General features: G+C 37.1%; 1 non-coding gene across 1 annotated transcript; it reads left to right on the plus strand.

The window, feature by feature from the left end:
* Window positions 1–6,300: 6,300 nt before the first annotated feature.
* Window positions 6,301–6,408, plus strand: LOC118760650 (U6 spliceosomal RNA). Its single transcript, XR_009246010.1, has one exon. It is a non-coding gene; the product is annotated as a U6 spliceosomal RNA (small nuclear RNA).
* Window positions 6,409–10,627: the final 4,219 nt, after the last annotated feature.

A 10,627-nucleotide genomic window follows, 5' to 3' on the forward strand; every position in this document is an offset into this window, starting at 1 on the left:
ACTCTACGTATGCTAATTTGCAGTCAATAACATCTAAGGCTGCATTGCACAGGTTGTCTTTTAGATCTATTTTTTAAATATTTATTTATTTTATTGGAAAGTGAGATATACAGGGAGGAAGAGGACACAGACAAGATATTCTGTCTGATGATTCACTCCCCAAGTAGCCACAATGGATGGAGCTGTGCTGATCTGAAGCCAGGAACAGGGTCCCAAGTCTTTGGCCCATCCTTGACTGCTTTCACAGGCCACAAACAGGGAGCTAGATGGGAAGCAGGGCAGCCAGGATTCGAACTGGGGCCCATATGGGATCCTGGTGCATGCAAGGGAGGATCCTAGCCACTAGGCTATTGCACCGGGCCCACTTTAGATCTATTTTATAGAGCCAACTTTACTTGCATTTCCCACCTTTGTGATCACAGCATTTTTTTTTTAAAAGGAGGTAACATCTGCCCCCCCGCACCCCACCCCACACAGGGGGAAACACTGGTACTTCTGTACAATGACACATGAATTCAAGAATGTCAGAGGACCACTCCCTGGGAAGTCACAGTTAGGGAAGCATCGCAGAGGCTGCTCCTCAGTACCTGCCACAGATTTCTGTAGATGGTCACCTCCATCACAGATAAAGCACGGATGGGCTGAGGGGCTCGCGGGGGTTCGAAGACACAGCAAGCTGCATGTTTTGTGGTGCTGATGCGTCTTCTTGAGGAGCTTTCCATCAGCAGATGCAGGTATTCGACTGATGAGCCAAAAGACACAGAGTCAATTTCTTACGTATTTATAAAACGGAATAAAGCATTCTATGTATTTAAATTCCAGTTTCTTCATTCATATAATTAGATGTTTGGGGCAGATATGTTCAAGATTCCTTTAAAAACTGGCAATGTGTAGGTCTTCTTGTTTTGCAAATTTCCATGAGTACCTAATAGCAAGAGTAATGGTCTTGACATTCTCACATTTTTAGTGTGTCATGTTTATCATTATCATCATTCGCTTCTCCAAAGAAGTTGTGTAGCATATGAAGTTATGAAAATGATCTCACAGCTGTTAAGACAACAGAGTGTTTATTTGGTTTAGATTCAGAAGACTTCTTCATTCCCTCTCTGGCATTTTCCTCCTGTATTTTCATTTTGTATATATTTTCTCTTTTAGAATGGTCACAGTCCTATATATTTAGCACATAGGCTAAAATAATCCAGAACACAACTGTTAAATATATGACTCCTTGGCTGCATGGAGCAGATGCAAATTCCTGTTTCTAAAGCTTACTGGTCATTTAATCTTGGGGAAATGACATTAAATACTCCAAGTTCCATGACTCTCCTATAATATGGATATGACAAAGGGAGAAGCCCCACCCTTTGTTTCTCTCCTTACCCTAGATACAGAAAAAAAAATGATATTAGTGTGGAAACAATGGTCTTATCCACTTTCCTGTAACTCTTGACCCTTTGTGCCTTAAACAACTATGTAAGATTATCAAAATAAAAAAATAAAAAATAATAGGGATATAACAATAATGGTGACTATCTGATACAATTATTAAAGGGACTAAATGAGATATTGGTTGAAAATAATTTAATACAATGTTTGACATATTGTGAGAGCTCAAGAAATACTACATTTTAGTATTCGCCTGAAGTCCTCAACTGTGCAAAATAGGATAGCCAGCAAACTTTTCGATAAATTCCAGTGTCAAACCTCCACCAATGGCTAATTAAATGAGAATTTATGAGGCTGGAGCAAGGCATAGATGTGCCTTCAAAGTGCCCTTGTTGATTCTATTTGTTGCATCAGCAGAAAGCTTCTGGCGATTGCCACATATCATTAGTATGTAGCAGGGAGATGATTCACTTTCCCTTCATGTAAATATTACTCTTAGAGAATGGTCAACACAATTGATACATTTTTTCCCAAATACGTATAAGATCAGCCATTGCTCATCTCAACAGTGATCATCCTGAGTCATTTGTTGGCAGGAGCCCCAGTGCCAAAGTCATGGTGTGGTGGCAAGGAAATGGAACACATGTTGCATAGCCTATATTAACCTGAAGAGTCAAAACTATCATTCTGGATTTGATGATCTCTGGTTGTGAGAGGTTGTTTCAGAATCTAACAACCTCTGTTTAGACAATCTGTGTTTTCCAAACTAATAAGCCAAATACAATACATCTTTAGCAGCTTTACAAGACTTTGACAATTCTTTGTCAGGGTTTATCTTAGAGAAGCTCTATTCCTAAATCTCCAATCTGAATTCAAAGAAATGAAATTACATCTTCTGTTGGAATGAACTGAATGAGACATACTCACTGATGTAAGGCAAATAGCTACATCCATTTTTTTCCTGATGGAGCCTCATTTTCCATTTCACTGAAAGGGGTCTCAAATATTTCTGTTACAGATTCCACATTTGTATATTCTCTCCTTAATGGGGAGTGTGTATGGGAGCAGTGGTACAAGGAGGGCAGAAGTGTTAGAAAGTAGATTAGGCAGTGAGAGGATAAGACATTTCTGAAGGCAACAGGTTCCAAAAGAACAGAGGCGGAAAGCCCTACTAGCGTTACATCCTCCAGGGGATCGCTGCTGGTCTTAACTTTCCCAGAAGCTCTTCTGCCAGAATCTAAAATCAGAGAGAGTGTACGGAAGTGCCTGATAACTGACAATTGATGTTATTATGGTTGCTTAGGTATAATGGGACTTAGGTAGGTGCTAACAGAAATGCTCCTTAGATCTATACAAACCATGGGAACCAGAAACTGCCAATGAAGGACCTCCAACACAAACAGAATGTGCTTTCGAAGGAAGCCAACATGGAGGTCAAAAGACAGAGAGAAAGAACTCTCCTTTTTCAGCTGTGCCTAAACCCAGCTCACTTCCGAGTCTTTCCAACAAAGTGAGATAGTCAGTACTCACCCCACCAGTTCTCCTAACTTAGTCTGTGTAGTGTTACATTCACAAAAAGTTTTATTTCAAACTTTACATATTTAATAACAATAGGATTCTTTCTTCCTCAGAGTTCCTGTGAATAGGCTACCTCTTGTAATAGGAAAGTCCTTGAATGGTACAGTTCATATCAACAACTCCCTTTAGAGGCACTTTTCTGTGTCTGCTCCAAAACTTACCTAAGCCTTGTTAGATTAAAACCTCCTAGTTGGCTCCAGATGTAGCCCCAATGCACGTAAACTCAAAGCCATGCACAGGTCTTATTCCTATCCAAGCCCACCCATTTCAGCAAGGGAAGCTCCCTCCGATAATGCTGCCTGGCAACCAAATTGTGTAGAAAAAGCAAGAGAGAGAAATCAGGGCTTGAAATAACCTCATACCTAATGCTAAGAAGCTGCATTTAAAGGATGGATGTGTCAAAATTAGTACAAGCCAGGAACACGAAAATCCTCTGACAGTATGATACACCCGTGTTGGGTGGCTTTGTGTAGAAAGGTGAAGTTTACTTCAGATATAATTTAGACTTTATTTCATTGCTTCATTCACAGTTAATACATTAAGATTATTCACATGGAGAGTAGATTCCATGTTTTATTTTTTTCTGAAACTTCAATGCTGAGCACAGAAAAAAAACTCAACGACTGGTTATTAATTAAATGGATATGCATGAAATGATGTGTGCCTTTTCTGGCAAGAATATGCATTTTACATAAAAATATTCACATGAAAATATGCAAATGTATAATTTTACATTGTAAAGTACAAATTTCCTGGAGGATAAAATCTGAGATAGCAAGGTATGCAAGTGACTACTAATTTATGACTTTTGTTCCTAATAAATATCCAATAAACACACTAATGATGCTAATCTTACAAGGTTATTTTCCAATTTAAAATCTGAAATATAGTCACCTATTATATGCCTCTTTAAATGCACAATTTAATGATTTTTACAAATATTTCTAAAGTTACACAGATACTACCACTATCTAAATTTTCCTTACCCCTAAAATAAATGACCACACATTAACAGAGTTTAATTACCCCATCTCCAGAATTCATTACTCTATCTTTAATTTCTGTGTATTTTCCTAGTTTAGATACTTCATATAAAAGGAATTATAAGGTGGCTAATGTGGCCTTTGGTATCTGGTTTATTTCACTTAGATTGCTGAAAGTTCACTGATGTTTTAAAATGTATGAAAAATTTATGACTTCCTTTTTTTAATTCTTTCATTAAATTTATTTTCTAACAAATGCTGGCAGGCAGCCATGAGTGAGAATAGGAAATGGAGCAGCATCAAGACAAAAACAAAGCATCAACAATTAGGGAATCTCTTCTAGAACACAAGCAGGACTTTACTCTGGCTCATAGGTCCTTTACTTTTCACTGGAGGCAAAATGGGTATAAAATTAGGTAACAACATTTTCCCCTCTTCTCTAGAGACCCACAAGCATTGAAGTATTTTCTGAACGAACCTAGTAATAAATGTGAAAGTAGCACTTAGGATTCCACAGACATCCGTGTTGTCCCTTCTGTACAGTTCCTGTGACCACTTTCTAAGACTTCTTAAGGTTGCATCAATTGTTAGATGCTTATTCCATATTTGGCTCACATGTTCATCAGTTGAATGATTTTCACTTCTTGTCCGCTATGAATATAATTCTATGAGCCTCTGTGTGCAAAGTTTCGTATGAACAGGTATCTTCTCTTTGATATCTAAATGTGAATGGAATTGCTGGGTCATCTAGTAACTGTATTTAACATTTTGACCAACTGCAAGCTGATTTTCAAAGCAGCTATACCCTATCACATTCCTACCAGCAATGTATGATGACTAACTTTTCAGCAATCTCAACATTCACTTGTTATTGCCTAATTTTTTATAGCTCCCAAGTGGGAATGAAGTGGTATTTCACTGTGGTTTTGTTGGCATTTTTCTGATGACTTATGATGTTGAACATTTTGTCACGTGCTTGTTGGCCATTTGTTTGTCTTTTTGAGAAATGTTGATTCAGATATTTTGTTCATTTCTTAATTTTTTATTATATTTTTGTTATATTTTTGAGTCTCATTTACATTCTCTATAAAGCCCAGACACTAGTTCATAACAGTTAAGAACCACTTCGCCTAGTTAATTGTCACATATATTCACATACTAAGTCTCAAATACACACACACACATACACACACACACACATTTGTGTATGGATCCTATTGATTTGTTTCTCTGGAACATCTGAAATAAATGATGAATCATTTCTGCATGCTTCATATTACATAAGCAGAGCAATGTCATACAGGCCAATTGAAGGAAGCCAACTTGAGTACAAATGACATCTTAGAGGAAGGGACACTGTTTGTCTTTTTAGCTGGTGTGTTTCACCAAGCATAACATCCTCCAGGTTCATTCATGTTGCTATAAATGGAAAAAAAAAACCTTTTTTTCTGATAAAGTACATCATATTTATTATACATTTATTCTCCTACAGACACATACATCTTTTTCCTATTTCTTCACTACTGTGAAAAAGTTGCAATGAACATGTAGTCTAAGGCTTTAGAATAAGGCTCCAGTCTCCTACAACTTCATTGTAAACTGACTCAGCTTGGAAATGGGATATCCAAGCTCCCATTTTGGCAGTTGTCTGAGGCCAGCAGAGCTCTGTCAATGAAAGGTGAAACACTTTGTCCCTGGGAGCAGGTGTGGTCCAGTTTGACCACAGTTTCCAACCCCTTAGCTTAATCAGTATTCAAAGGTTCCAAGATACTTTGATTTACTGAATTTTTATTCAAACTTCAAAATGTTCTTGGATGTGTTTTCAAATTCCTAACTCACCAGTTATTTGGATTCAGAATGCATAATCTGGTTTCTCTTGAATTTAAACATTGATATGGAAGTGGAATTATATTAAGGAAATATTTTGATGATTAAAATTGTATCTCATTACCATTAGCTATGCCACTGATATACTTAAGACTCAGCAAGCCAATGATTTCACAAGACTTAGATAATGCTCCCATCAGAGTCCATTCTCTTTACTATTAACACTTTGAATACAAAATAAAAGTCAATGAAAGTTTGCGGAATAAAAAGAGAGTCATCTAAAATGCAGCCCGTCCACAATGAAAGCATCTGGCACTGACAAAGTAAATTAGATCTCATATGGACTTTATGCTCATTGCTAATAAAATTGTATGATTTGAACTGTAAATATTTTCTCCAGATACCCTGATCCACCTAAACTATTTATTTTTAGCTTTAAAGAGAAGGGTATTTTAATTTTTGGTGACCAAAGTCTTAACAGAACCACTGCCTGTCTCCAGGAACTGTAAAAGTCTACTATGAGCCCATGCTCGCTTCGGCAGCACATATACTAAAATTGGAACGATACAGGGAAGATTAGCATGGCCCCTGCGCAAGGATGACACGCAAAGTCTAATATGAGCCCTAAAAGTGATCATTTTCTTCCATTTTCGTGTGAAAACACAACCTAATTTTGCTCCTTGAAGCTAGCTGTGAAGATAGCTCCATTTAGTACTTGAGAGACCTGTCAATTTGGGGATCATCGAGAGACCATATGGGCAGAGCGCTGAGGTGCTGAAGGCATAGACCACAGTGGCAGCTACAGAAGCAAAACATCCAGGAGCCCCAAGGACAACAGACATCCCTGGGCAGGGGGCGGGGGAAGAAAGATGGGAAGCACATGAGGAGACTTCACAGTAAGCCCATGTCCGGGTGTGCAGGGCTCCCACAAGCTGCCAGGTGGGACCGTAGTAGTACAATATGTGTGGGACAGACCAGAGGTGACCTCATTGGATCCCACAGCTGGGAATTGGGGCAGGAAAAAGGCAGGCAGGAAATCGTAAGCCAAGGGTCTAGGTTTTAAACCACAGAAAAGTTTTTAAAAATATTTTCTTATCTGTATTTTACAGGCAAAGAAAGAGATAGAGGGAAGGTGATAGATTAGATAGATGATAAATATATTCAGGGTGCATAGAGATACCTGGAGGTATAGACAGATGATAAAACTGGAGACAGAAGTTCAATATTTTGGTTCATTCCTTAGATTTACGCAACAGTGGAGACTAGCGGCAAGCATCCCTGGTGTCATTTTAACTGCTATGTTCAGATATGTGTCCTCCAGAAAACTTTCAAACAATACAAAACACTTCTTTATATTTCCAATGGATTGTGTTTAAAAAGGTCAGCAAAGGTTTCATTTAAGCTTGACAGGACTTGCTTTCTTCATTCTTGAAATGTGAATAACAATAGTATTTAACATATATACCAGAGTTTTTGGGAGAGCTAAATTAGATTACACTAATGAAGAACTGAATAAAGTTTCTGAACATGCAAGCTTTTAATCAAACCTAAATTTTATTCTTATTCTTACTTATTAATAGCAGTGAGATATTTTTGCCTCTATTTTCCAAACTGACTTTCAGAAGAAAGCAAGATTCCATAGCATAAATATTATATGCAAGCAATTTAGACACACTGTTTCCAGCCTAGATGAATGTCAGAACTTTTTGTCTTAAAGAAAAGCATATAGAATTAGACATTCTCAGCTCACCTTCAAACTCTACCCCAACCCATTATTTTCATATTATGCCAAGGCTGACACAAGAATGCCATCAATTCATGCTACACGAGTGCCTCAAATCATTGTCTTTAAATATTATACACTACTATAATTAGAAAATCTGACAAAGAAAACAGTGGACAGGAAAAAAAATTAATTCTGGTAGGATTTCCATGAACCAGCAAGAAATAGTTCCTGCAAGGCTCATCAGCCTTAGTTCATAGTCAGTTTCACTTTTTCTTGCACACCACTAAATGTTCCTGCTAACTTTAGGCAAATACCCAAAAATTAACATCCACAATTCAGAATCTAGAATTTCCCATCTGTTAATAAAAATGCGTTAAGATTCCCAAGTCTGTGCCATTCTAGGTATTTATCTGTTTTGATTTGAGTTTTTGATAACCACATGGTCATGGTTGAAAACTTGTCAAATGCACTAAAGTCCTCAAATATTCCATAACTTCTACCATCAGTACAGAAATGAAAGTTTGCATTGTGTCAAACTTATTATTTTCCACACGACACATCAACATTATATGCAAATGTGTTTTTCTTTGCAAACAGTTCTATGCACACACACTCTTTTCCTGTGTGTTGCTTATTTTCCTTCTATGATGTATAATGAACCATACCCTTTCCACACCATTGAGTATTTTCCTAGAGTATGCTTTTCTATGATTAGATTATATGATGCATAATTTATATAACCAATTGTCTATTGTTGAACATAAAGTTTGTTCCACATTTTTCAGTGTAATGACTTTTTATACTTCCTTGACTATTTCCAAGTTATATTCCTTACAAGTACAATGAACTGAATTGATTTCTGGGAGAAAAGGTATATGAACACGTAAGATTTTATTCCAAAAATATTTTCTAGGAAGATTGAGTTAATATCCATCCCCTCCAGAACTACATAAGAGCATTTGCTTCCTCAAACTATGGTTAAGATTCTTTTAAATTTCCAATTTGTTGGGCCTGGTGTGATAGCCTGGCAGCTAAAGTCCTCACCAGGATCCCATATGGGCACTGGTTCAAATCCCAGCAGTCCTGTTTCCCATACAGCTCTCTGCTTATGCCCTGCAAAAGCAGTCAAAGACGACCCAAAGCCTTGGGACCCTGCACCTGCGCGGGAGACCTGGATTAAGCTCCTGGCTCCTGGCTTTGGATTGGCTCAGCTCCAGCCATTATAGCCGCTTGGGAGTGAACCATCAGACAGAAGGTTTTCCTCTCTGTCTCTCCTCCTCTCTGTAGATCTGCCTTTCCAAAAATAAATAAATATATAAATACATAATATTTAAAAAATTTAAAAATTAATTTCAATTTGTCAAGCAGTAAATGATATTTCATTGATTTGTATCTTCAGATATTATTAAAAGTGAATATCCATCATTCATATGTCTTTATGTTAGTCTGGTTCTTTTCCCATTGTTACATTAATTATTGATTCATATAAACTTTTATATGTGATATTTATTAGCCACTGTTTTTCATTATATTTTATAATAAAGTTCACATACTTTATTTTCCCCAAATTCTCATTGCTTATTACTTTTCCTTACAATAGTTTTTAGCTGGATAGAAATATTAAAGTGTATAATAATGTATTATGCTTGCTTTGTAGCCAGAGTCTATGCTTTTTATCTTCAGATTGATATCAAATTTATAGCATATAAATATCACACATTTAAGATGTGACTTTATTAGACATTTTCAGTGTTTTGCTCTTAAATATGTATGTTTATTTTATGACAGCGGATTACCAGTTCTTTCTTTGCAGATTCTGTTTGAGTGTGTTTCATCTTTAATCTCTTTATGCATCTGTATCCCATGTGTTTTGATGTTTTTATTTCAGTTTCACTTATTCCAAATACCCTCTTTTCTCTTGTCAAATTCCTTGCTGGCTCATGGATTACACAGTGGCATCTTTTTTTCCCATGAGACTTTTGTGTTTCCTTTTAGTCACCCATGTGTCGGTTACTCAGTGGCATGTTTTTTCACGGTGATATAATTTGTTGATATTGTTGTTGTTGTTGTGACAGTTGTTCTAACTCATACCAGTTGTTGACCTTGTTTCGTGGCTTCTCAATTATGGAAATGTATAGTGATGGAGTACTGGGGTCTACCATATCCAGATGTGAGGGTGTAATGGAACAAGCATCCCTGCTTCCAGATGAAAGATAGATTCCCAATGAAACTGTTTGACATATGTAGACAATGGGATGCTGGACTGTCTCACACTGTCTGTACCAATAATGTTGGGGTACACTTAAATAAGAGACTGATAGAATTATGATTCCTTATGAAGGACTACATCATTGCAGTAAAATTGGGAAAATCTGTCGGGGGGGTTGGGAGTTTGGAGGGGGGAATCCCAGTCCACATGAAATTGTACCACATAATTCAAAATTCAAAATAAAAATATATTCAATTTAAAAAAAGATGTGTTTGCTAGGGCTATAGGGATATGCTAGTGCTATATTTTCAACATTTTATTTATCAGGTTGACTGATTTATTTAAAATTCTCTAAAGTTACAGTTTTGAAAGTGTAATCCCACACCGTTTCCCTTGCAGCTTTTCCTTTCTATCACAGTCTCTTGTCCATGGTTTTATTGATGTGCCTGGATCCACCTCATGGGATCACGGAGCTGCAGGTGATTGTTTCTCAGGGGCATATGCTCTCTGAGGCAGCTCCGTCTGTCACTTTGACAGCCAAGTGTATGGGTCTCATAGTGTCCTATACGCCCATTTCTTTTTCAAGACTTATAAGGTTTTTTCTTATCTCCCAGGCAGCTAAACTTCCTTACTATTAATCTAAGCATATTTTATTATTCTATAATTCCAGCTTATGGTCTCACAGGAAACTCCAAAGTCTCTTCTACATGAGAATTCAGATGTAGCTTAAGAGTACAAGATAATACACTTGGAGGAGTTTAGGTCCAGATAGCTGTCACAGGCAGGCTCTGTGAATTAATCCCTATGAATATGGCAATATATTACACTATTGAAAATGACGTTGCCTGGACAAAATGAATTGAAGGATTTAATTATTTTTGTGAGTCAATTGGCCTTGAAGTAGGGACATTATCCCAG

Source organism: Ochotona princeps, chromosome 8, assembly GCF_030435755.1.
Source record: "Ochotona princeps isolate mOchPri1 chromosome 8, mOchPri1.hap1, whole genome shotgun sequence".
Lineage (NCBI taxonomy): Eukaryota > Metazoa > Chordata > Mammalia > Lagomorpha > Ochotonidae > Ochotona > Ochotona princeps.